This window comes from Triturus cristatus, chromosome 5_2, assembly GCF_964204655.1.
Source record: "Triturus cristatus chromosome 5_2, aTriCri1.1, whole genome shotgun sequence".
Classification (NCBI taxonomy): domain Eukaryota; kingdom Metazoa; phylum Chordata; class Amphibia; order Caudata; family Salamandridae; genus Triturus; species Triturus cristatus.
This window is the reverse complement of record NC_140588.1, coordinates 983,850,390-983,873,299: the sequence shown is the minus strand read 5'-3', so window position 1 is coordinate 983,873,299 and position 22,910 is coordinate 983,850,390. Positions and strand designations below refer to the sequence as shown.

Below are 22,910 nucleotides of genomic sequence, written 5' to 3'. Positions count from 1 at the left end.
TCTGGGCTGCTGGTGTAAATGCTCCTCAGGGCATCTTGGCTTTGCACTTCCAAGGGACCGCAGAGAGCCACCCGAGAGGAGGAGGAGAGGAGACTGGAGCGCAGAGGGGGGTGGTGGAGCGAGGAGAGGCGGACGCGGAGAGATGGACGAGTCGTTGCTGCTGGACCTGCTGGAGTGCTCAGTGTGCCTGGAGCGGCTGGACACCTTGGCCCAGGTGCTGCCCTGCCAGCACACCTTCTGCCGCCGCTGCAGAACATCGTCACCTCCCGCCGGGAGCTGCGCTGCCCGGAGTGCCGGGTCCTTGTGGCATGCGGGGTGGACGACCTGCCGGCCAACATCCTGCTGGTGCGGCTCCTGGAGAGCATCCGACAACGGCCCAGGGCGGGGGGCGGCGGGAGCCCCTTGGAGAGCCAGAGCCCGGGGGCTCGCTGGCCCTGCACCGCGGCCAGCCTGAGGGACCTGGCCGCAGCCAACAGCAACGCTATGCTCGCCAAGGTAGGTGTCGCCACCCGCACACCCATGCCATTTAATCATTGGGCAGTTGCACTAAAGTTGTTTGATTCTTCTGCGGAGTGTAATCATCAAGTACAGGTGCTTTCGTCCGTATTTATCTGTGAGTCTTTGACTTTTAGAAAAAGGCACCCTGTTATAGAGTTGTGTTAGGTAACGCTTCTCATTCCTTAGGGACAACACACATCTATAATCTTTTGGCGTCTTAATTACCGTATTTACGGTGTGGAGTTCAAAGCAGAACTGTGCACTAGTTGGCACGCCCGCTGACACCATGGGTGATCTGCTTCGGATACCTTGTTCTAGGTTCTGCCTACAAATACGGCTAAATAAGTCACGATTTTAGGATTATGAAATTATCTCGGTTCACAGGCATGCAACAGAGCTGGTCAAAATTTAGAAAGTCGACGTTTTGCTTAGTTTGCTCCACATGGGGGTTTGGCAAACACGTTGCAGTTGTGATATGCTGAAAACACTCTTGGTGTCGTGTGATGGCCCTTTCATATAAATCTGATGGGGTGATGGAGATGTATGTGTGCAATACATGGTTTTATTAAAAATTAAAGAGCGGCGTTGCTTTCCACTAGTACCGGAGATTTAAGTGGGATGAAAAAACTTGGGGGTCTCTCAAAGGGGCGTAGCTAATGTCATTAAGGGCAAGGCCTAAAACACAGTAGGCAAAACATCTGCTTAGCATAGTGAGCCACCGACTGGTATTTTGCTGCTTGTGTCATTGCATCCAGATATATAATACAACAAGTAGTATTACACTTACAAGTCAGGACTGTTGGTTTTGTCAATGGTTGTTAGTTGCATAAGATAACTAAGCATCAACTAGGGGTTCTTTGTAATATTGCAAATGCTTCAGTTCTGAAATGATGACGTTCTGAAAGAAGTATAATAAGTCTTGTTGAAGTTACATCAAAGGCAGTGAAGGGTGGTCCTGCTGCAGAGTTAAGTTTTTTTCTTTCACGGTGAGGGTAAAAATGGAGAGCCTGATAGGGACCCGTCTCAGCACCTACTGTTTAGAACTGCCAGTGCTGAGCACCAGCAGGACCCGGCCAACTTAAAGCCCTGACTAATAGAATAATAATTTGAGCGCCTTTACGAGAGTTTCAGCTATTGGCATTGTAAATAACAATGCCTTTTATTTATGTTCTAAAAAAAAAAAAACATTATTATTTGTAATGTCAATAGCTCAAACTGGCATAAATGCGAGACCTATTGCATTGCAAATGCTTGTTTTTATTTTTATCAAGGGTAGAGTCTACTTGTGGCCCAAAAAGGTGCTCTTTGTCAAAGGCATATTCAGCACTGCCTGCTGGATTTCTGGTTTGAAACCAGAACTCCTAAGCCATGAATGTCGCCTAAGTAGGATGCTGGGATTGACACCCCAAGCAGCTGTATCCGCTGCTTCTAGTGTTCATCGAATGACGTTGTTGGTGATGGCCTGACCCTTGACAATTTGCTGTCCCCTTTTGCGGTGTCCCTCTGGGAGGTACTGTAGCAGTTACTCTATCTTATCCCAATGGGCTCCGTCATAGCGGGCCAGAAGGGCTTGAAAACTGTCAATACACCAATGATTAGCTGCTTGAACTGTAGCTCTCTTTCCTGATGCCTTTATTTGCTTTCTTTCCTTTTCATATGGAGGAGTATCTCTAGTAGCCTGGTTATTCGCTCTTACAAGCCCCTGTAGCAACTATAGAGTCAGGTTGAATGCTGAAACAAACTACTTTGGCAAAGCTGCCATGACTGGTTTGATCTAAACCCTTTAAATGACAGACTGAATTCGAAGGTCAAGGCCAAGTTGCAAAAATATCAATCAAGAGATTACACCTAAATCTCTTTAGTGGAAAGTGGCAGCTTTAAAACATTCACGGCCCTCCGGCTCACCACCAAAAATGACGTGCTTTCTTCAATTAGGGGTCCCTAAGGTAAATCCAGGGCAGGCATTTTGCAAATCAAGCTACAAGCCAGTATCAGTGGAATACAGGGGCTTGAAGGGAATATAAATGATCTACCTTCTCAGCATAATCATTTCAATGCTGAACTGGCTGTAGGCCATGGATACCATCAGAATCAGATCCAAAAATAGCCTCCATCCTCTAGAAGTACAGCTGCTAAGGCAGCAGAACCAAAGAGGAAATATCCTCAACATATTGTTGCACTAAAGTAACTCCAGCCAGAGAAGCTACAAAAGCTAGGGCAAAAGCCAAACCAGAAAGAGAGTTGCTGCAGTCACAGGAGGTGCAAATGGCACATAAATTGACACGGCGTGCAACAGAGGAGGAGAGGCACAGCTTGGCGCAGGAGTGATCCGACTTTGTACAGGTCAGTCATCACCAGAGAAGGCCTGCCGGCACAAGTTTGAATGTTGCCTGAAGGGCATGTGAAGTAAGAAGAAGGCGTGCCAAAGGGTGCAGGTATGAATTCGAAAATCACCAACATTGTCTCCTCAAAAGCTGAAACTTGCTGAGAGGTTAGGATGGCCTAGGAAACTGAGTGAATTGGCTCCAGGATTAGTTATGAATCAGAGCAGGAAGACAAAGCCAGATATCAGTTTTTCTTTTTTTTGTTTTACTGCATACATCATAATCTATCCCTTGAGTAGGAGAGCCTTTATGTTAAATTTAGCTCTCAACATCACCTTCAATTTACCCAACAGTGACTAGCATCGACCCAAATTCTTCAACTCAGCAAATTATAACATGGCTTCCCACTCAGTCATTAATTTGGGGTGCATCAGGAAATATCTCGGAATTTAGTCTCGCCACAGTCAGACCACATGTTAGTTCATAATCAATATCTATTTACGGCGCACACGCCATGGTATGAAACCCATCTTCACTAAATACTTATACGATCACCAACTACTTGACACCACTCAGTCTTGTTTCAGACTCAACCACAGCATGCAAACTACCCTCATCGCTGCCACATCGCTGCATCATTTTAGAGAGAGGAGACAAGGCAACTCTTAGATCTGGATCCCGCCACAGCCTTCCACCCCAACCACATCCAACGCCTAAACGACATTGGAATCCAAGGACAAGCACTCTGATAGATCTGCTCCTTCCGGACTCCAGAGACCAAAGTCCGACGGGCACCGTATATCTCGGATGCCCGTGACCTCATCTTTGGCGGTCCGCAAGGATCTTCCCTGAGCCCTACCCTCAGATCCCTATAGCAAGTATCATCCGCTCTCACGAATCAACTTCCTCTCCTATGCAGATGAAATGCAACTCATTCTCTCCCTTACGGAAAGGACGTACAGTACCCAGAAAAGGTTCAGTGCCAGCATGACTGAAATGGCCCACTAGATGAAGACCAGCTGTCTAAAGCTGAACACGTACAAGATCGAAATTGTAGTCTTCGGGAAGAGCACATCACTATGGGACTCTAGGACCTAAGCCCATCCCACCACCCATGACCAGAACCTCGGCATCAACAACAGAAAGCTCAACATGACAGCCCAAGTAAATGCTGTCACTGTCTAATGCTTCCATACCCTGAAGATGCTGAAGAAAAGTTTCAAATGTCTCCCAATCAGCACTCAGAAAAAAGTCAATCGCACCCTGATCAGAAACAAGCTGGACTATAGGAAGACCCGCTATGCTGGGATGAACAAAAAGCTCAACAGAAGGCTGAAAACCAATCAGTCTGCATTCATCACACCTGAAGGAACTACACTAGCTCCCCAATCACAAACTACCATAATTCAACTCCTCACCCACACGTTTGAGGTACTACATAATACTAGCCTTGCTCGTCAGGATTCCTACTTGTACAAATCCCATGCATACAGAAAACCACATCTGGCAGTCAAGCTTTCACCTATATCGCTCTAAACAGAATTGAAAGACCTGCAGCTACACATAAGAGCCTCCTCTTTACTTCTTAAATTCACCAACAATTTAAAGACTTGGATTTTTGAGTTGTCCCACTAGGCATGCCTAGACTCATACATGCTGGGCACCTCCCCTCCCCAACGTGATAGTGCACTCTACAAATCTGCAAAGTAGAGCATAACATCCCTGGCACACTTGCTAGATAATTATGTGAAGCAAAATGGCTTTGGTAAACTGTGAAAGGGCAGGAGCAGTGCTATGGCTCCTCATAAGTGTGGGCAGAAAAGAGGAACAGACATGATGATCTGGCTGTAAGCAGGAAAGAGTCGTGACTGAAGCCAATGGTACCACCAAGAGTGTGCAAAAATGCCCCTTTTTGCAAGGTTGCCCCCACTTTTTGCCTGATATTGATGCTTTTTGACCAAGTGGGTCATGGGTTTCTGCCAACTAGGTACCCAGATACATAAACGATAATGGGGTTACCCAAGTAACCCTCAGAGCCTGGGCGTCAAACGATTATAATAAAATTGGTTCTGTTGGGTGAGCTCAAATTCTTTTTTAAATACTGCAATAATTATGAAGAAAGAAATGGAAGCACACAAGTGAAGTTAATCAACATAGATATACTAGAAGCTCTTGATCAGTATGGAATATGCTACTTACCAGTATGCATCTGTTCTTGGCATGTAGAGCTGCAGAGTTGTACACTTAGCATAGGTCGCCATCTGGTGTTGGGCCCGGATGTTTGCAGTTTGTTTTTCTTCTTGGACAGTCTTTGGAAGTCACGAGTTTGGTGACTCCTCCTTCGGTCCGTACTGCGCATGGGCTTCGGCTCCATCCTCAGATTGTTTTTCGCCAACAGGGAAATGATGGAGCGTAGTAATAACAGTGAGAAACCCATGTGTTGTATCTAAATAAGATGTACTGGAACGGATACAGGTAGCCGGGGAGGCAGGTGGGCGTGTACAACTCTGCAGCTCTACATGCCAAGAACAGATGCATACTGGTAAGTAGCATATTCCGTTCGAGGCATATGAGCTGCAGATTGTACACTTAGCATAGATTATATAGCAGTACCCAACCTTAGCGGCGACCACCGGTATCCGTTGCAGCTGTTTGAAAAAGTGTCTTTAGTACAGCCTGGCCCACCCTAGCTTGCTGCTTGGAATGCACATCTACACAGTAGTGTTTTGTGAAGGTGTGCGGTGTAGACCATGTGGCTGCCTTGCAGATGTCATCTAAGGGTATATTCCCTAGAAAAGCCATAGAAGCCCCTAACTTTCTTGTAGAGTGGGCTTTAGGGGGAACAGATAATGTTCTCTTTGCCTTTTGATAGCAAATTTGTATGCATTTTACAATCCACCTAGCTATCCCTGATTTTGAAATGGAGTTGCCTTTATGTGGTGGAGAGAAGGAAACGAACAATTGTTTAGTCTTCCTGAAGGGTTGCGTTCTTTGTATGTAGTATAGTAACGCCCTTTTTACATCAAGTGTGTGTAAGGCCCTTTCTGCAACAGATTGGGGTTGCGAAAAGAAGACAGGTAATTCCACTGATTGATTGAGGTGGAAGGGGGAAATGACTTTGGGCAGAAACTTCGGATTTGTGCGAAGTATGACCTTGCTGTGATGCATTTGTATGTAGGGTTCCTGTATGGTGAACGCTTGTATTTCACCAACCCTTCTAAGGGAAGTGATAGCTACAAGGAAAGCTGTTTTCCAGGTGAGAAACTGTAGCTCACATTTGTGCATTGGTTCGAAGGGCGGACCCATTAGTCGTGTAAGAACTAAATTTAGATTCCATACAGGGGAAGGTGGTGCCCTGGGAGGAATTACTCGTTTAAGGCCTTCCATAAAGGCTTTAATAGCGGGCACTCTGAAGAGTGATAAATGCTGCCTGTTTTGTAGATAAGCAGCGATCGCTGCTAGGTGTAGGCGTATGGATGAATATGCCAGGTTACACCTGTGAAGATGGAGCAGATAGCATATGATGTGCTGTATGGATGCATCTAGGGGGTTGATTGTATTGTTACGGCAGTAAATTACAAATCTTTTCCACTTTGCGGCATAGCATGCTCTAGTGGTAGGACGTCTGGCTTCCATGATGATGTTCATGCAATCAGGGGGAAGGTTAAGGTATCCGAATTCTAAGATTTCAGGAGCCAGATCGCCAGGTTGAGCTGAGCTGGGTCCGGGTGCCTGATTTCTCCATGGTTCTGGGTTAGGAGGCATGGGGAAAGGTGCAGTTTTTGATGTGGTACCACTGATAGTTGTAGTAGCGTGGTGTACCACGGCTGCCTGGCCCACGTTGGAGCTACCAGAATGAGTGTGAGGGAGTGCTGTTGTAGCTTCCTGACCACTAATGGAATTAGTGGGAGAGGTGGAAAGGCGTATGCAAATCTGCCTGACCAGTTCATCCATATCGCATTGCCCTTGGACAATGGGTGTGGGTATCTGGCGGCGAAGCTTGGGCATTTTTTGTTTTCGTGGGTGGCGAAGAGGTCTATTTGAGGATGCCCCCACTGTTTGAAGAATGGGTGAAGAACTTGTGGATGCAGTTCCCATTCGTGTAGTTGTTGCGTTTGTCTGCTGAGCAGATCTGCTATGGTGTTTTGTACTCCTGGAACGTGCTGTGCCAGGAGAGAGATGTTTTGGGGAATTGCCCATCTCCATATGCTCTGGGCTAAGCGGGAGAGCTGGGGAGAGTGTGTCCCCCCCTGTTTTTGTATATAATACATCGCAGTCATGTTGTCTGTGCGAATGAGGACTGCTTTGCCCGAAATTTGTTTTTGGAAAGATTTTAGGGCTAGAAAGATCGCCAAGAGCTCCAGATGGTTGATGTGGAGCGATTTTTGCTGTGGCGTCCATAGACCTTGCGTTGTGAGGTGTAGGAGGTGCGCTCCCCAGCCGGAGAGCTATGCGTCCGCTGTTAGAATCACCTGAGGAACCGGGTCCAGGAACGGCCGTCCTTTGGAAAGGTTTGTGGTGTTCCACCACTGCAGAGAGTGATGTGTGCGGCCGTCCACCAACACCAGATCCGTCAGCTGACCCTGGGCCTGGTTCCACTGTTGTGCTAGGCACTCTTGAAGTGGACGCATGTGGAGTCTTGCATGGGGCACTATAAATATGCAAGACGCCATCATTCCTATGAGCTTCATGAACACTCTTGCTGGAAGAGGGTGTTGGGGAAGGAATGTTTTGCGTAAGGCTTGAATGCTTGTGATTTTGGCTGAGTTTGGATAGGCAATACCTTTGGAGGTGTCTATAGTGGCCCCGAGATATTGCTTTGTGTGAGATGGTATGAGGTGGGACTTTTGGTAGTTCACCGTGAAGCCTAGCTGGTGGAGCAGTTGGATGGTGCTGTTTGTATGTTGCACACATTGGTGGTAGGACGTGGCTTTTATCAGCCAGTCGTCTAAGTAAGGGAAGACGTGAATGTGTTGACGTCTGAGGTGTGCTGCTACTACTGCTAGGCATTTGGTAAACACTCGTGGTGCAGTGGTGACCCCGAAGGGGAGAACCGTGAATTGGTAATGTTGCCCGTCCACCACGAACCTGAGGTATTTCCTGTGAGAGGGGTGTATTGGAATGTGAAAGTATGCGTCTTTCAGATCCAAGGTTGTGAGAAAGTCTCCCTGGCAGAGGAGTGGGAGGACTTGTTGTAGTGAGAGTACCTCTTGTTTGAGCAGTGTGGAATGTTCTTGAGACATTGGACGGTGCCTTGGTGGGATATTGGGTGGGGTAGATGTTAGCTCTAGACAGTACCCTGACCGAATGATTTGGGTCACCCATTTGTCCGATGTTATGGACTCCCATACGTGGATAAAGTTTTGTAGTCTGCCCCCGACCGGAGTGGAATGGTCTGGGGGGAGCGGAGGGGAGTCATTGTGCGGGGGGGGGTGGCAGAACGGGTGTTGTTGGTTTTGCCCCTGCCCTTATTGTTGTTACCCCTGTAACCACCTCTCTGATTGCCCTTTGAAAAGGTATTTTGAGGAGGGGACTTGTAGGAGGAAGAGGCGTTATCGGTGGAGGAGCCTCTGCCTGTGCCACGAAAGGACGAGCGTCGAAAGGAACGTTTGGAGGCTTGTGTTTGGAGTGCCCCCATAGACTTTGCTGTGTCTGTGTCTTTCTTCATCTTTTCGAGCGCTTCGTCTACCTTTGGCCCAAAGAGTGTTTCCTGGTCAAAGGGGGGATTGAGTATGGATGCCTGGACTTCAGGCTTGAACCCTGAGATCCTGAGCCAGGCGTGGCGACGAAGCAGGACACTGGTATTTATGGCCCTAGAAGCAGTGTCGGCTGCATCGAGGGCACACTTAATGGAGGTGTTTGTAATTAGTTTACCCTCCTGTATGAGGTCATGAGCCTTGTGCTTGTATTTTTCTGGAAGGTGCTGCATAAGAGCCTCTAGTTCGTCATAGTGTGCTCTATCATATCGCGCAAGCAGTGCTTGTGTGTTTGCAATGCGCCACATGTTTGCAGCTTGGGAGGCGGTGCGTTTACCAGACGCGTCCAGAAGTTTAGATTCTTTGTCTGGCGGTGGGGCATCTCCTGAGGATTGGGAGTTAGCCCGCTTTCTAGCTGTGGAGACAACTAGGGAATCTAGGGGAGCAGGGCCCTTGATGTAAGCAGGGTCTGTGGGTGCCGCCTTGTACTTCTTCTCTATTCTAGGGTTCAGTACTCTGGCTCTGACAGGGTCTTTGAACACCTCTGTAGCGTGCTTGGTGACACCCTTAAGCATGGGTAAAATGGAAGTAGATTTGTCTTGTATATCAAATGTATCCAGTAGGAAGTCTTCTTCTACTGGTTCACTGTGCATGTCCACCCCATGGTAGTGTGCTGCTCTCTGCACTAAATGATGAAACCCTAAGGAGTCCTCTGGAGGAGACGGCCTTGATGGGTATAGGTCGTCCTGAGGTACATTGGGTATATCAGGGTTATTGTAATCCTCCCATGGATCTGGGGTCCCTGGTGGAGTGGGATCCATTGGGGCGTCCGCCGGGTAATTGTCCGGATCCCCATCATCCGGATCTGGGGATGGGGCCGGATCGTAGTGAGGTAAAGGTGGCGGAGACCTGTGAGGTGGAGGCGGTGGAGGGGGTAGGGGAGGCGGTGGTGGGGAGGGCACTCTGAGGGGAGAAGTAGCAGAGTCCTTCCTTTTGGGTGGAGGAGGAGGAGCCGGAGCATCAAGGCGTCTTTTCTTGGTAGTTAAAGTCAAAAGCCCAGTCTTTGGATCTTTGGACAAAGTCTTTTGTAAAGGGTCTGGTGTAAACAGAGCCAATGGTGTCGAGTCGTCTGTCGGCACCGGTGATTTCGGAACCGGGGGTTTCGATGGTCTGTGTGCGCCATGCTTTTTTGAGGTCTCCGGGTGTTTCGGCGTCGAATGATGTTTCGGCGCCGGAGCGTCGGTGCCGACAGATTTGTGTTTGTGTTTGGTCGGCACCGAGTGTCCAGGCTTCGGCACCGGTGGTTTCGGAGTCGAGCTGGATTTTGCAGTCTTCGGTGCCGGATGCTGTTTTTCGGCACCGGGTGTCGGCTGGCTCGATCCCGAGCTGCCATGAGACTTTGGGGGCTTCGACACCGGGCCCGAAGGTGGGGTGATCGAAGTTTTGGTTTTGGTTTTGCCCAGGCCGGCAGGCGAGGGAGTAACCTGAGTCTCTTTGGTTTTCGGCGCGGGGGTGGGAGGGGGCATAGTACTCACGGCCCGCTGCGCTGGTGTAACGTCCTCCACGTCGGAGTCGTCGGCCTCGGAAGCGCTGACGACGTCTTCCTCCTGCTCGGTGTGTGTTTGCCCCGAAGCTTCGGCGTCGTCTCCGAAGATGTCCGGTGGAGCTGCAGAGGATGAGTGCGCCATGGTGCGTCGAGCTCTTCGATCTCGGATGGTCTTCTTCGATCGAAAAGACTTGCAGGCGGGGCAGTCTCTAGCCTCGTGTTCCGGAGAGAGGCAAAGGTTACACACCTGATGGAGGTCGGTGTGGGGAAATTTAGACCCACATTTTGGGCACTTTTTGAACGGAGTCCTTTCCATCGGCCGGGACCGGAGTCGCGGAGGGCCCGAAGGCCGGTGTCGATGTACGGGATGGAGAAAGTGCCGCTTCGAGAGATGAAGATGAAGGAACTCGAAGAATCGAGGATTTTCCGTCGAGGCTGGAACCGTAGAAGTTCGAAGCCGGAGCACGAAGTATCACATCCGAGCCCGATGGCGGAAAAAAACAATCTGAGGATGGAGCCGAAGCCCATGCGCAGTACGGACCGAAGGAGGAGTCACCAAACTCGTGACTTCCAAAGACTGTCCAAGAAGAAAAACAAACTGCAAACATCCGGGCCCAACACCAGATGGCGACCTATGCTAAGTGTACAATCTGCAGCTCATATGCCTCGAACATATGTTTTCTTCAATTTACAAAATTGATGGGTGTGAGAAAGTGACATCTTTCTTGCATGGTATGCCCCCACTTTTTGCTGAATTGCTGAATGTACTTTGGCAGGAGTCCAGGGCAGACTCAGTCAATCAGGTGCCCAGAGCCTATGTTCCTTCCCTAAAAGCTGTGCTGAAACCAAAAACCCAAATTGGCAATCCCTGGCAACATGTCAGCCCCTGGTAAATGGTACACTAGGTACCCAGGGCCTTGTGACCAGGGGAGACCTCTAAGGGCTGCAGCACTTATTGTGCCACCCTTAGAGGCAAACACACTGCCCTTGCAGGAGGAGTGTCTGGCTATATGACAAAACAGAGTCGACATGGCACACATCCCTGTGTGCCATGCCCACTACATACACTGCCCTGGCATACATCAGCCACCCCTCTAGCTGGGTGCCCTATGCCAGTGGTGTGGACACAGGTGCATGAGCCCTGTGCCCCTACAGTACCCAGGTCCATTCCTGGGCACTAAGTGCAGTGCTGCACTTGAGTATATGGTGCTGGGAGGTAGTCAACACGAAATCCACAGCACCATGATGGCAACACTGAAGACTGAGAAGTTTGGTATCAAACTTCTCAGCACATTAAACCCGCACTGATGCCAGTGTGGGATTTAATGTACAAAGCACGACAGAGGGCATCTTAGAGATGCCCCCTGAACCTAACCTACAATCCACGTGCTGTCTGAGGGGCTTCCTAGGCTGCCACACAGCAGACATGTTGCTGGACCCCTGGGTAAAGAGCTATCCACTCTCCTGGGCCTGCAACAATGCACATCCTGGGCGAGGTGCTAGGTCTCCTCCCCAGGATGGGTAAGGGAAGCTTCAAAGGCATGCTGCCTTTGTGAGCTTCTCCAGGCCACTTGCTGTACTCAGCAACTGGCCCCTACCGGTTCTGACCCCCACTCTGGCAGGAAGACTGGCCGGAAACCCCAAGAAAGGAAAGGGGGTGTGCCAGCCTCTACCAACTCCACCCCTCAGGTGGGGGAGGCGAGGTGAAGCACATCTCTGGGCTCTCGCCATCTTAAAATGGAAAGCCCTGCCCAATCAGGACTAGGCTACTGCCCCCCTCCCACAGGAGAGTGGCAGGATAGGGGGTGTACCCACCCCAGGGAAGAGACCCATTGGTCCCTGCCCTTTACCTACCTGTAACGCCCCTAAATTTAGTATTTAGGGACACCCTGAATCTTCCTTCCTCAGATCCAGAATTCGAAAAAGCAAAGAAGATCAAGAAACAAGACGACCCACCGTGCAGCTGCTAACAAGAGGAAGAACCCAACTGCTTTGGCCCCAAGCCCTACAGGCCTGTCGACCCTCGAACCTGCTCCTGCTAAACCCCAGCATCTCCAGTGGTCAGCAACCTCACAAACCCTGGAGGACCTGGCTACTTTGCGACTCTAAGCAACTGGAACTCCCATGAGCAGTGGTACTGCTCAAAGCAAGTAACTGACCCCTGGCATCAGCCAGGAACCGCGAACCCTGCACACTCTGCACCCGCTAAGCCTGGCCTGTGCCGGAGAGGACAACGACCTAGAGGACGTCCCCCAGGCAACTGAGACCCCAAATCCAGCACCCAAGGACCCACCGCGACGCTCCAGATGACTCCTGCAGCCTCAGAACCAGGGACCCCTCCAACCACGACCAGCAGAGGGTAAGATTTCCAGACGCCAAAAGGCACCCCTGCATCAGGTGCCCTGAGGCCCCCTGTGCCCAACTCCTGGGTGCCTACCTATCCTCCAACTACTCAAATTACCTCTCGAAGTGGTGGTCGCACCTGAAGAATCTTCGTCCCCGAGCTTGCAGCCATTGTTCGTTCTTGAGCTTCTCCATTGCAATCCATTGAGCGCCTGACGGCTCAAAAGCACGCTGCACCCAGCTGCCCAGTGGCCCTGTCAGTGCAACTTCTACTCTAACCTACTTCCCCATTTGCCCTGAGCAAGTAACCAGGAGCCCAGCTCCCACAGCCGCGTGGCCTGCTAGCCAGCAGCCACCAACCAAGGGCCCCCTGCCTTTCAAGGGATAACATTGGGCCTAACTCACTCTGCACCCAGCAGCCCCTGTGCCGCTGAGGGAGTAACAACTGTACTTACCTGACCCCCCCCCCCCCACCCCCCCCGAGTCTATGCCCAGAACCTTAACTCTGTCAGTCGAGTACTTACATAAAAGCAATAACTCTTTTCTTCCATAGGGTAACATGGACTGGTTTCACTTGGAAAGTGACGAGTTTTGAAACTTTACAATAATCATGTAAAGTCAGCCGAATTACGAAAACGAATTTACTCACTTGTTATCAGGAGAGATCCCAGTGCTGGATCTTGGTGCCCAGCACTGACTCTGAAAAGTAATCCTAACTGTACTTACCGGTAACTTGAATTTCCTTAAATAGGATAACATTGCCTGATTATTGCTGAAAACGTTTCCAAGTGTCGATTTTGCAAATTTACAAATATTCGTTAAAAATCGCCTATATAACAAAAACACATTCTTTCGCCTGTTTACAGGAGATGTCCCAGTGCTGGATCCAGGATCCAACACCGAGTTAGAAAAAATAACTATAACCACACTTACCTGCTATGTGAATTTCCTCCCATAGGATAACATTGGTGATTTTTGCTGAAAAAGTTTGTCAACTTTTAAAATACAATAATAATCCTTAAAAATTACTACTGTAACCAAAACGCTTTTAATCACCTGTTTACAGGAACTGTCCCAGGACTGAGTCTAGGATCCAGTCATGTGGTAAGAAAAGTAATCCAAAAACGAATCTATTGCATTTTACTAGAAATTCTTATTGAGCTCATGTATAATTGTGTTTGAAATTGTGTTGCCTATTGCAACAATTGTATCCATTACATCCAAAGCCTATTGCCTATTGAAAGTATTTATCTAAAGCATCTCATTCTGAGAAAGTATATTTTGATACCCATTGTTGGTTCTAAAATAAAAGCATATATTTTTATATACAAAACATTGGCCTAGAGTTCAGTTGAGTGTGAGACCATTTGAGTGTGTACAACAAATGCTTAACACTGTCCTCTGATACTGCCTTACTGCTCGACCAAGCTACCACTTTAGAGAGTAAGGTTATATCTAACTTTAGCCTCTGCCAAACCTCTGGGGACTGTGGACTCTCTGCACACTGTACCTATTTGGGAACAGTATATATAGAGCCACTTTCTTACAAGAGGTCTAAGTATTACCTGGTAGGCAGCACGAGTGGAAGTCACGTTGCTCCAATAGGATACAGAATCGATATGTAGACACTGCCAGGGATAAAAAACAGTCAATGATTATGTCGCCATGAATCAGATCAGACAAGCCTGAGTGTAACACGAAAGTGCTGGTGCCCTTACGCGCGATTGAGCTGGCGATCATACTTAGCATATCAGCATCGCAGGCTGAGATAATGTATATTGTGAGTAAGGTAAAACATGCAGTCCAAATCTCGTTGTCAAATGATGGAGATATGGTGTGTGATAAACATCAGCGGTTAGTAGTTGGCCGTTGTGTTCGAGAAGATAGCTAACCGTGCCGTTGGACTCGTACCGGGTGTCTCTAGGCGGTACCGAGTGATATGCGTGTAATGAGTGTACGTATTCCAAGGATCATAATACGCGGCAGTGCCGAGAAGATCGCATCAGGTGCATTATGCGAACCCAGCAGGTAATTAAAGATGCATCAGGTTGCCTTGGCATACACAAGGAGTGCGTATTTAGAGACAGTGCCATGAATATAGCATCGTGGTTAAGGGAGGCAGCAAGGACGTTAAAATCGCAACGGTGCATAATATTATTAAAATACCCAAATCATTAAAGGCATTTGACATATCAATCGAATTGTGCGTGCTTTAATGTGCTATGCGCGAAGGTGCTAAGTATGATCGCCATTTGCTGGTATGACGAGCAGTGTGCGACCTACTTTGTTTATGTATTTAAGCTCCCTCGAGCGATTTGGGCTGACGAGTCTTGGTTCCGCACCTGCGCGCCGTGAGAGGTATTTTACCTTTAATATTTTGGCAGTCTACTTGGCACCCCACATACCTACCTGCTCCCTGCTGACGAGAGGCAATTACCTCGAAACACGTGTCCAGGGATGGCATTATAGTGACATACTCGTGGCATAGGCGTACTCACCGTTGCTACTACATTATCCAGAGTTCTATGGGGCTATTTGCTGGTATGACGAGCAGTGTGCGACCTACTTTGTTTATATGATCGCCATTGGTACTCAAACTGTACCTTATATTATCTCGGCCCGCGATGCCGATATGCTAAGTATGATCGCCAGCGGTATCGTGCGTAAGGGCACCAGCAATTTCGTGTTACACTCATGCTTGTCTGATCTGATTCATGGCGACAATCATACACTGCTTTTGATCCCTCGCAGTGTCTACATGTCGATTCAGTATCCTATTGGAGCAACGTAATTTCCACTCGTGCTCCCTACCAGGTAATACTTTGACCTCTTTAAACACCTCACCGTGAGTGGGCCCGCCCCTATTCAGCACTTACACAATCATTCTTTCCCTTTCAGGATCCAACCGGATGGTGGATCGGGCTCACCTATACTACATTAAGGATAAGTGGAGCGACGTAATTTCCACTCGTGCTTCCCACTAGGTAATTTTACCTTGTCACATACTTCCTTGTGAGTGAGTCCCACTCCTATTCACCACTTACACAATCATTTCTTCCTTTTTAGGATCCAACCGGACGGTGGATCGGACTCACCAATACTACACTAAGGATAAGTGGCATTTCTACTATCCCTATGGTAGGTCCCTTAAACTTAGGCTTTGTGGGGATAAACTATGAGAAACACACTAGAGCTAATAAAATGTGTCTTCCTTGATAGAAAAGGCAGCCTATGTCCTGAAGAAGACCCGCTTGGACTTCACAATTATGCATCATCTTGGGTCGAAACGTCGATGTACACTACAATCCATATCCTATGTTCTTCATTCCACGCAAGACTACAAAATTCATATAAGGCCCATTGGAGATTCATTTCTATAGGGACGGATGTATACTGATGTAAGGAATATGCTACTTACCAGTATGCATCTGTTCTTGGCATGTAGAGTTGCAGATCTACACACTTTGCATAGATCGCCATCTGGTGTTGGACCCGACTGTTTGCAGTTTGTTTTTCCTCTTGGAAAGTCTTTGGAAGTCACGAGGTCGGTCACTCCTCCTTTGGATCGTATTGCGCATGGGCTTCGGCTCCATCCTCAGATTGTTTTTCGTCAGCAGGGAAAGATGGAGCGTAGTAACAACAGTGAAGAAACCCATGCGTGTTGTATCTAAATAAGATAGACTGGAACAGATACAGGTAGCGGGGGAGGCGGTGGGCATGTGTAGATATGCAGCTCTACATGCCAAGATCAGATGCATACTGGTAAGTAGCATTTTCCGTTTGAGGCATATGAGCTGCAGATTACACACTTTGCATAGACTATATAGCAGTTCCCAACCTTAGCGGCGACCACCGGTATCTGTTGCAATGGTTTGAAATAATGTTTTTAGTACAGCCTGGCCCACACTAGCTTGTTGCTTGGTTTGCACATCTACTCATTAGTGTTTAGTGAAAGTGTGCGGTGTTGACCATGTAGCTGTTTTGCAGATATCATTTAATGGGATGTTCCCTAGAAAAGCCATGGAAGCCCCTATCTTCCGTGTAGAATAGGCTTTAGGGGGAACGGATAGCGTTCGTTTTGCTTTGTGGTAGGAAATCTGGATGCATTTTACAATCCACCAAGCTATCCCGGATTTTGAGATGGGGTTGCCCTTGTGTGGTGGAGAGAAAGAGACACAGTTGTTTGGTCTTTCTGAAAGGTTGTGTTCTTTGGATATAGTAAAGTAAGGCTCGTTTGACATCTAGCGTGTGCAGAGCCCTTTCTGCAACAGTCTGAGGTTCCGAGAAAAATACTTTTAATTCTACAGATTGGTTTAGGTGAAAAGGGGAAATGACTTTAGGTAGGAATTTTGGGTTGGTACGGAGAACAACCTTGTTCTGGTGCATTTGAAGAAAAGGTTCTTGTATGGTAAGTGCTTGTATCTCACTGACCCTTCTAAGGGAAGTGATGGCTACAAGGAAAGCTGTTTTTCATGTGAGGAATTGCAGTTCGCATTTATGCAAAGGTTCGAAGGGAGGCCCCATCAGCCTTGTGAGAACGATATTTAAGTTCCACACAGGTGAGGGTGGTACTCTGGGGGGAATTATTCTTTTGAGGCCTTCCATGAAGGCTTTAATGGCAGGTACTCTGAAAAGTGATTGGTGCTGCCTGTTTTGTAGGTAAGCTGCAATTGCTGCGAGGTGTAGCCGAATGGAGGTATAGGTTAAGATTACACCTTTGTAGGTGGAGTACGTAGCATATGATGTGTTGTATAGACACGTCTAGTGGATGGATTGTGTTATGGCAATAAACAACAAATCTTTTCCACTTGGCAGCGTAGCAGGCTCTAGTGGTAGGGCGTCTAGCTTCTTTGATGACGTTCATACAGTCAGGGGGAAGGTTTAGGTACCCGAATTCTAGGATTTCAGGAGCCAGATCGCAAGGTTGAGCTGAGCTGGGTCCGGGTGCCTGATCTCTCCATGGTTCTGGGTTAGGAGGCATGGTGAGATGTGTAGCTTTTGGTGTGGTACTACCGAGAGTTCCAGCAGCGTGGTGTACCACTGTTGTCTGGCCCACGTTGGAGCTACTAGGATCAGTGTGAGGGAATGCTGTTGTAGCTTTCGCACCACTAATGGAATTAGTGGGAGAGGTGGAAAAGCGTACGCAAATTTGCCTGACCAGTTCATCCATATCGCATTTCCTTTGGACAATGGGTGTGGGTATCTGGTTGCGAAGCTTGGGCATTTTTTGTTTTCATGGGTGGCGAAGAGGTCTATCTGTGGATGCCCCCACATTTGAAAGAACGGGTGAAGAACCTGTGGGTGAAGTTCCCACTCGTGGATCTGCTGCGTTTGTCTGCTGAGCAGATCTGCCATGGTGTTTTGGACTCCTGGGACATGTTGGGCTAGGAGAAAGATTTTGTGTGGAATTGCCCATCTCCACATGCTCTGTGCTAATTGAGAGAGCTGTGGAGAGTGTGTGCCGCCTTGTTTTTGAATATAATACATGGCCGACATGTTGTCTGTGCGAATGAGGACTGCCTTGCCTGAAATCCGCGTTTGAAAGGATTTTAGGGCTAGAAAGATTGCTAGTAACTCCAGATGGTTGATATGGAGTAACTTGTGTTGAGGCGTCCATGTGCCCTACACTGTGAGGTGTAATAGGTGAGCTCCGCAGCCGGAGAGCGATGCGTCCGTTGTTAGTATTATTTGGGGAACCGGGTCCAGGAACGGTCGACCTTTGGAAAGGTTTGTGGTGTTCCACCACTGCAGAGAGCGATGGGTACGACCGTCTACCAACACCAGATCTGTCAGTTGCCCCTGGGCCTGGTTCCATTGGCGCGCTAAGCCCTCTAGGAGTGGACGCATCTGGAGTCTTGCGTGAGGCACTATGAAAATGCAAGAGGCCATCATCCCCATCAGTTGCATAAACACTCTTGCTGGAAGGGAGTGTTGAAGTACGAATTTTTGTCGCAAAGCCTGAATGCTTGCAATCCTGGCCGGATTGGGGTAGGCTATTGCTTTTGAGGTGTCTATGGTGGCACCGAGGTATTGTTTTATGTGGGATGGTGTTAGCTGGGACTTTTGGTGGTTCACCGTGAAGCCTAGTTGGTGAAGTAGTTGGATTGTGGTGGCGGTGTGGTGTACACATTGGTTGTATGAAGTGGCTTTTATCAGCCAGTCGTCCAAGTATGGGAAGATGTGAATGTGCTGTCTTCTGTGGTGTGCCACCACTACCGCTAGGCACTTGGTGAATACCCGTGGTGCTGTTGTGACCCCGAATGGGAGCACTTTGAACTGGTAGTGTTGTCCGTCCACTACAAATCGGAGGTACTTTCTGTGAGCATGGTGTACTGGAATGTGGAAGTATGCGTCTTTGAAGTCCAGTGTGGTGAGAAAGTCGTTCTGGGAGAGGAGCGGAAGTACCTGCTGAAGCGTTATCATGTGAAAATGGTCTGAGTATGTATGTGTTTAGGGGCCGGAGATCTAGAATAGGTTGTAGAGTCTCGTCCCTTTTTGGTATTAGAAAATATAGGGAGTAGACCCCTAAATTTTGTTGATTGACGGGAACGTGTTCTATTGCCTGTTTTTGTAGGAGGGAGATTACCTCCTGCTTTAGTAATGTGGAATGTTCTTGTGACATTGGGCGTTGCCTAGGTGGAATGTTTGGGGGGGTAGATGTTAATTCCAGGCAGTATCCTGACCGAATAATTTGGGTCACCCATTTGTCTGAGGTGATGGTCTCCCAGACATGAAGGAAATTTTGAAATCTGCCCCCGACCGGAGTGGGATGGTCTGGAGGGAGCAGGGGGGAGGGGGAAGTCATTGGGTAGGCGGTGTGGCAGAGCGGGCGGTATTTTTTTTGCCTCTGCCTTTATTATTGTTGCCCCTATAGCCGCCTCTTTGATAACCCCTTGTGAAGGTGGACAGAGTGGGGGATTTGTAGGAAGTGGACGCGTTATCTGAGGATGTACTCCGAAAGGAAGAGCGGCGAAAAGAGCGCCTAGGTGGGTGTGACTGTAGGGCTCCCATGGACTTCGCCGTATCCTTCGTTTTTTCGAGGGCCTCATCTACCTTTGTGCCGAATAGGTGTTCCTGGTCAAAGGGATGATTAAGGATGGAGGCTTGTACCTCTGGTTTAAATCCTGATATTCTTAGCCAAGCATGGCGACGGAGGAGGACGCTAGTATTAATGGCCCTGGAGGCTGTGTCTGCTGCATCTAAGGCACAGCATATAGAGGTGTTAGTGATTGTCTTACCCTCTTAAATTAATTCATTGGCCCTAGTTTTATATTTTTCAGGGAGGTGGTACATTATGTTTTCCAATTCATCATAACGTGCCCTATCATATCTGGCCAATAGCGCTTGGGTGTTGGCGATACGCCATATATTAGCTGCCTGTGACGCAGTGCGCTTTCCTGATGCGTCCAGTAGCTGTGACTCTTTGTCAGGTGGTGGTGCTTCGCCTGACGCCTGGAAATTTGTTCTTTTTCGTGCAGTGGAAACCACTAGGGAATCTAGTGGCGCTGGCCCTTTGATATAGGAGGGATCTGTGGGGGCAGCTTTGTATTTTTTGTCTATGCGTGCGTTAATGACCCTGGCCCTAACTGGGTCTTTAAAAACCTCTAGCGCATGCTTTACCACCCCCTCAAGCATAGGTAGTATGGAGGTAGACCTATGTGTGGTATCAAATGTGTCGAGGAGGAAATCCTCCTCCACTGGGTCAGTGTGCAAGTCTACCCCATGATAGTGTGCCGCCCTTTGAAGTAGATGGTGGAACACTAATGAGTCTTCCGGTGGAGATGGCCTGGAAGGGTAAAGGTCATCTTGTGGGACGTCGGGGATATCTGGGTTATTGTAGTCGTCCCATGGGTCTGGGGATCCTGTAGGGGTGGGGTCTTGGGGCACATCCCCTACATCGTGATATGGGTCCCCCTGATAATCATCGTCTGGAGACGGGGTCGGAGAGCGATGAGGTAGGGGTGGAGAAGGCGGAGGGGGTGGAGAGGGTGGAGGAGGTGGGGAAGGTATTCTGAAAGCAGAGGTAGCAGAGTCCTTCCTCTTTGGAGGTGGAGCCGGTTTGTCCAAATGTCTCTTTTTGGAAGAGTGCCAGATGTCCAGTTTTTGGATCCTTGGTGAGAGTTTTTTGCAAGGGATGCGGTGTAAATAGTTCCTGTGAAAGTGTTTGGTCCGCCGGCGCAGAAGGCGTCGGGCCGATGTCTTTTTAGGCTTGTCCGTGCCAGTTTGCTTAGCACCGAGCTTGGGAACCTCCGATTTCTTGGTCGGCGCCGAGATGGGCTTCGGCTTGGAAGTGTAGGTGCCGAGGGCCTTATGGGGTTTGGTCGGTACCGAAGATGGCGTCGGTACGGAAGAGCTGGGTTTCGACCCCGAGGGCTTCGGTGCGGAGCTTGGTGTCGAGGTAGAGGCCGGTTTCTTTTTCGGTGCCGAACTGTGTTTCTCCGCACCGCTGGTAGACTGGCACGGGCCCGAGCCGCCGGAAGGCTTACTTGGCTTCTTCACCGGGCCCGAAGGTGGGGTATGTGAAGCAGTGTCTCTGGTCTTGCTTCGGACCGAAGCCTTTTTGGCTACAGCACTTATTGTGCCACCCTTAAAGGTCCTGTACACGTACACACACACACACACACACACACACACACGTGTACACACACACACACACACACACACACACACACACACACACACTACTATTGCAGGCTCCGTGTTTTAGTGCAGAGAAAGGTCGACATGGCACACATCCTTGTGTAACTTAACAGGAGAGAGAGGGAAATTAATTGGAGCCACTCTTAGTCCCCCAGGGCTGGTATAAGTAAACAAAAGAAGAGTGCATCCGTCAAGGTTGAACAAGTGTAGAAGTGTTAAGAAAGGTGAATCACTGTGTTTTAAAAGAACCCTCACTCACCAACCTAGTTGGTGACATGCTTCATCATTGGGTTCCCACCGGAGAGACCGAATGTCTCCCCGGTGTGCTGCGACGCCTGATTTACAGCGGAGCTGGTTTTTTGTGTTAAGACAGTGCAATCCGTGAAAGTGCTAGTTTAAAAAGGTGTCACAATTTTAACCAATAAACAACTTTAATAGTGGTAAACTGGACACTGTTAAAAAATAGTGAGGTGGACGTGTGAACTCTGGTGGTAATTAGACCAGCTACGTCCTAGTCAAAGTGCAATGTGATCAATGTGGTCAACATGTTTCTGTTTCTGACGATATTACATGAAGCATTCTTCAGGACCTAGTAGTAGACAGCCACGGCGGTATACGCTCGCTAAGGCGTACCCTGACCTGTGGAGTCTGAAACCGCTAACACTTACGGTTATGGTAAACTAACCCTTCAGGATTTCTGAAAGCTTTCGGTTCTGTTGAAGCAAAAAAGATGTGAAGAGACAAAACAAAACAAAAAGTGATTCACAACATACATGTATATTCACAGAAAACAAAGCATGGAGAAAATCCAGTTTGTGAATGAACTTCATGTCCACAAAAGGTGAGTTTCCATAGTACCTGGACAGATGGGAATAAACACTCGTATCAGCCCATGCCGGTATAGTGAATTTTTCGTGGTGTAACTGTAGTGATGCTAATAACACTAACAGGAGAATAGATGTGCAAAGAGTGCTACACCCTAGTAGGCAGTGATTACGACAGAGGTGAAATTTCACGTGGCGTGCACTCTATGCAAAATACAAATGGCCATCAGACTATGAATCAGCGACATACTCTGGCTGACTGTAGGAGGCGAAATGAAACGCTTGGATTTAAAAATGGAGGTGCGAGGCATTATCAAACTGATTCGTAAACACCAAAACGGAACAGTGAGTTTGGTAATAGGTGCTTACGTGATGTTGGATTCAACGTCACTGCATGAGTCCGGGTGGGGAGCGGGACTTATAGTCACACTCTAAACAGAGAATAGTAAAAGTAAAACATGACTTACGAGGTAATGGTGAAACAGCGGGATTAAGCAAGTCGGAGCCTCTACTTACTACGCCAAAGTCACCAGCCCACAGGAAACCTACTTAACCCTCCCTCGGACTCGGATGTTGTCGTTCGGCCCGTGAGTGGTACAGATATAGGAAGCGCTTTGCCTAGGAAAAAACGTAGCGTCATCACGCATGTCACGTGGTGCGTTAGAAGCGGAAGCAAAGACTAGACTGCTACAGTGGCCTCATGAGCGAGATTTTGCTCCGTGGCTAACGGAGCAAATAGACAGGTGGCGAAAAGAGTACTATTTAAAACGGAGAAACACCAAAAGGTTTATTACTATGATCTTATAGAATAAGCATCGCTTATTTTTTAGACATAGGATCGTACAAGTAAGTGGAGATTAATGATGCTTAATACAGAGTTAGTAAAACATCATGGTGATTTTGTCCCTTTCTATAGCTAGCAGAGAGGATCAAGTCCAAGTATGAGTACACGTAAACGAAGGTCTACGGTGCTCAATACAAGTTATTGAAGCATCATGGTGATTTGATCCCTTTCTATAGGTAGCGAGCTTGAAAAAGG

At 48.3% G+C, this 22,910-nt stretch overlaps 1 protein-coding gene across 2 annotated transcripts in view; it reads right to left on the bottom strand.

Annotated features, from left to right (window-relative positions):
- ATRX (ATRX chromatin remodeler) overlaps positions 1 to 22,910 on the bottom strand; it is a 1,501,634-nt gene that overhangs the window by 1,177,832 nt on the left and 300,892 nt on the right. The window lies entirely within an intron of this gene.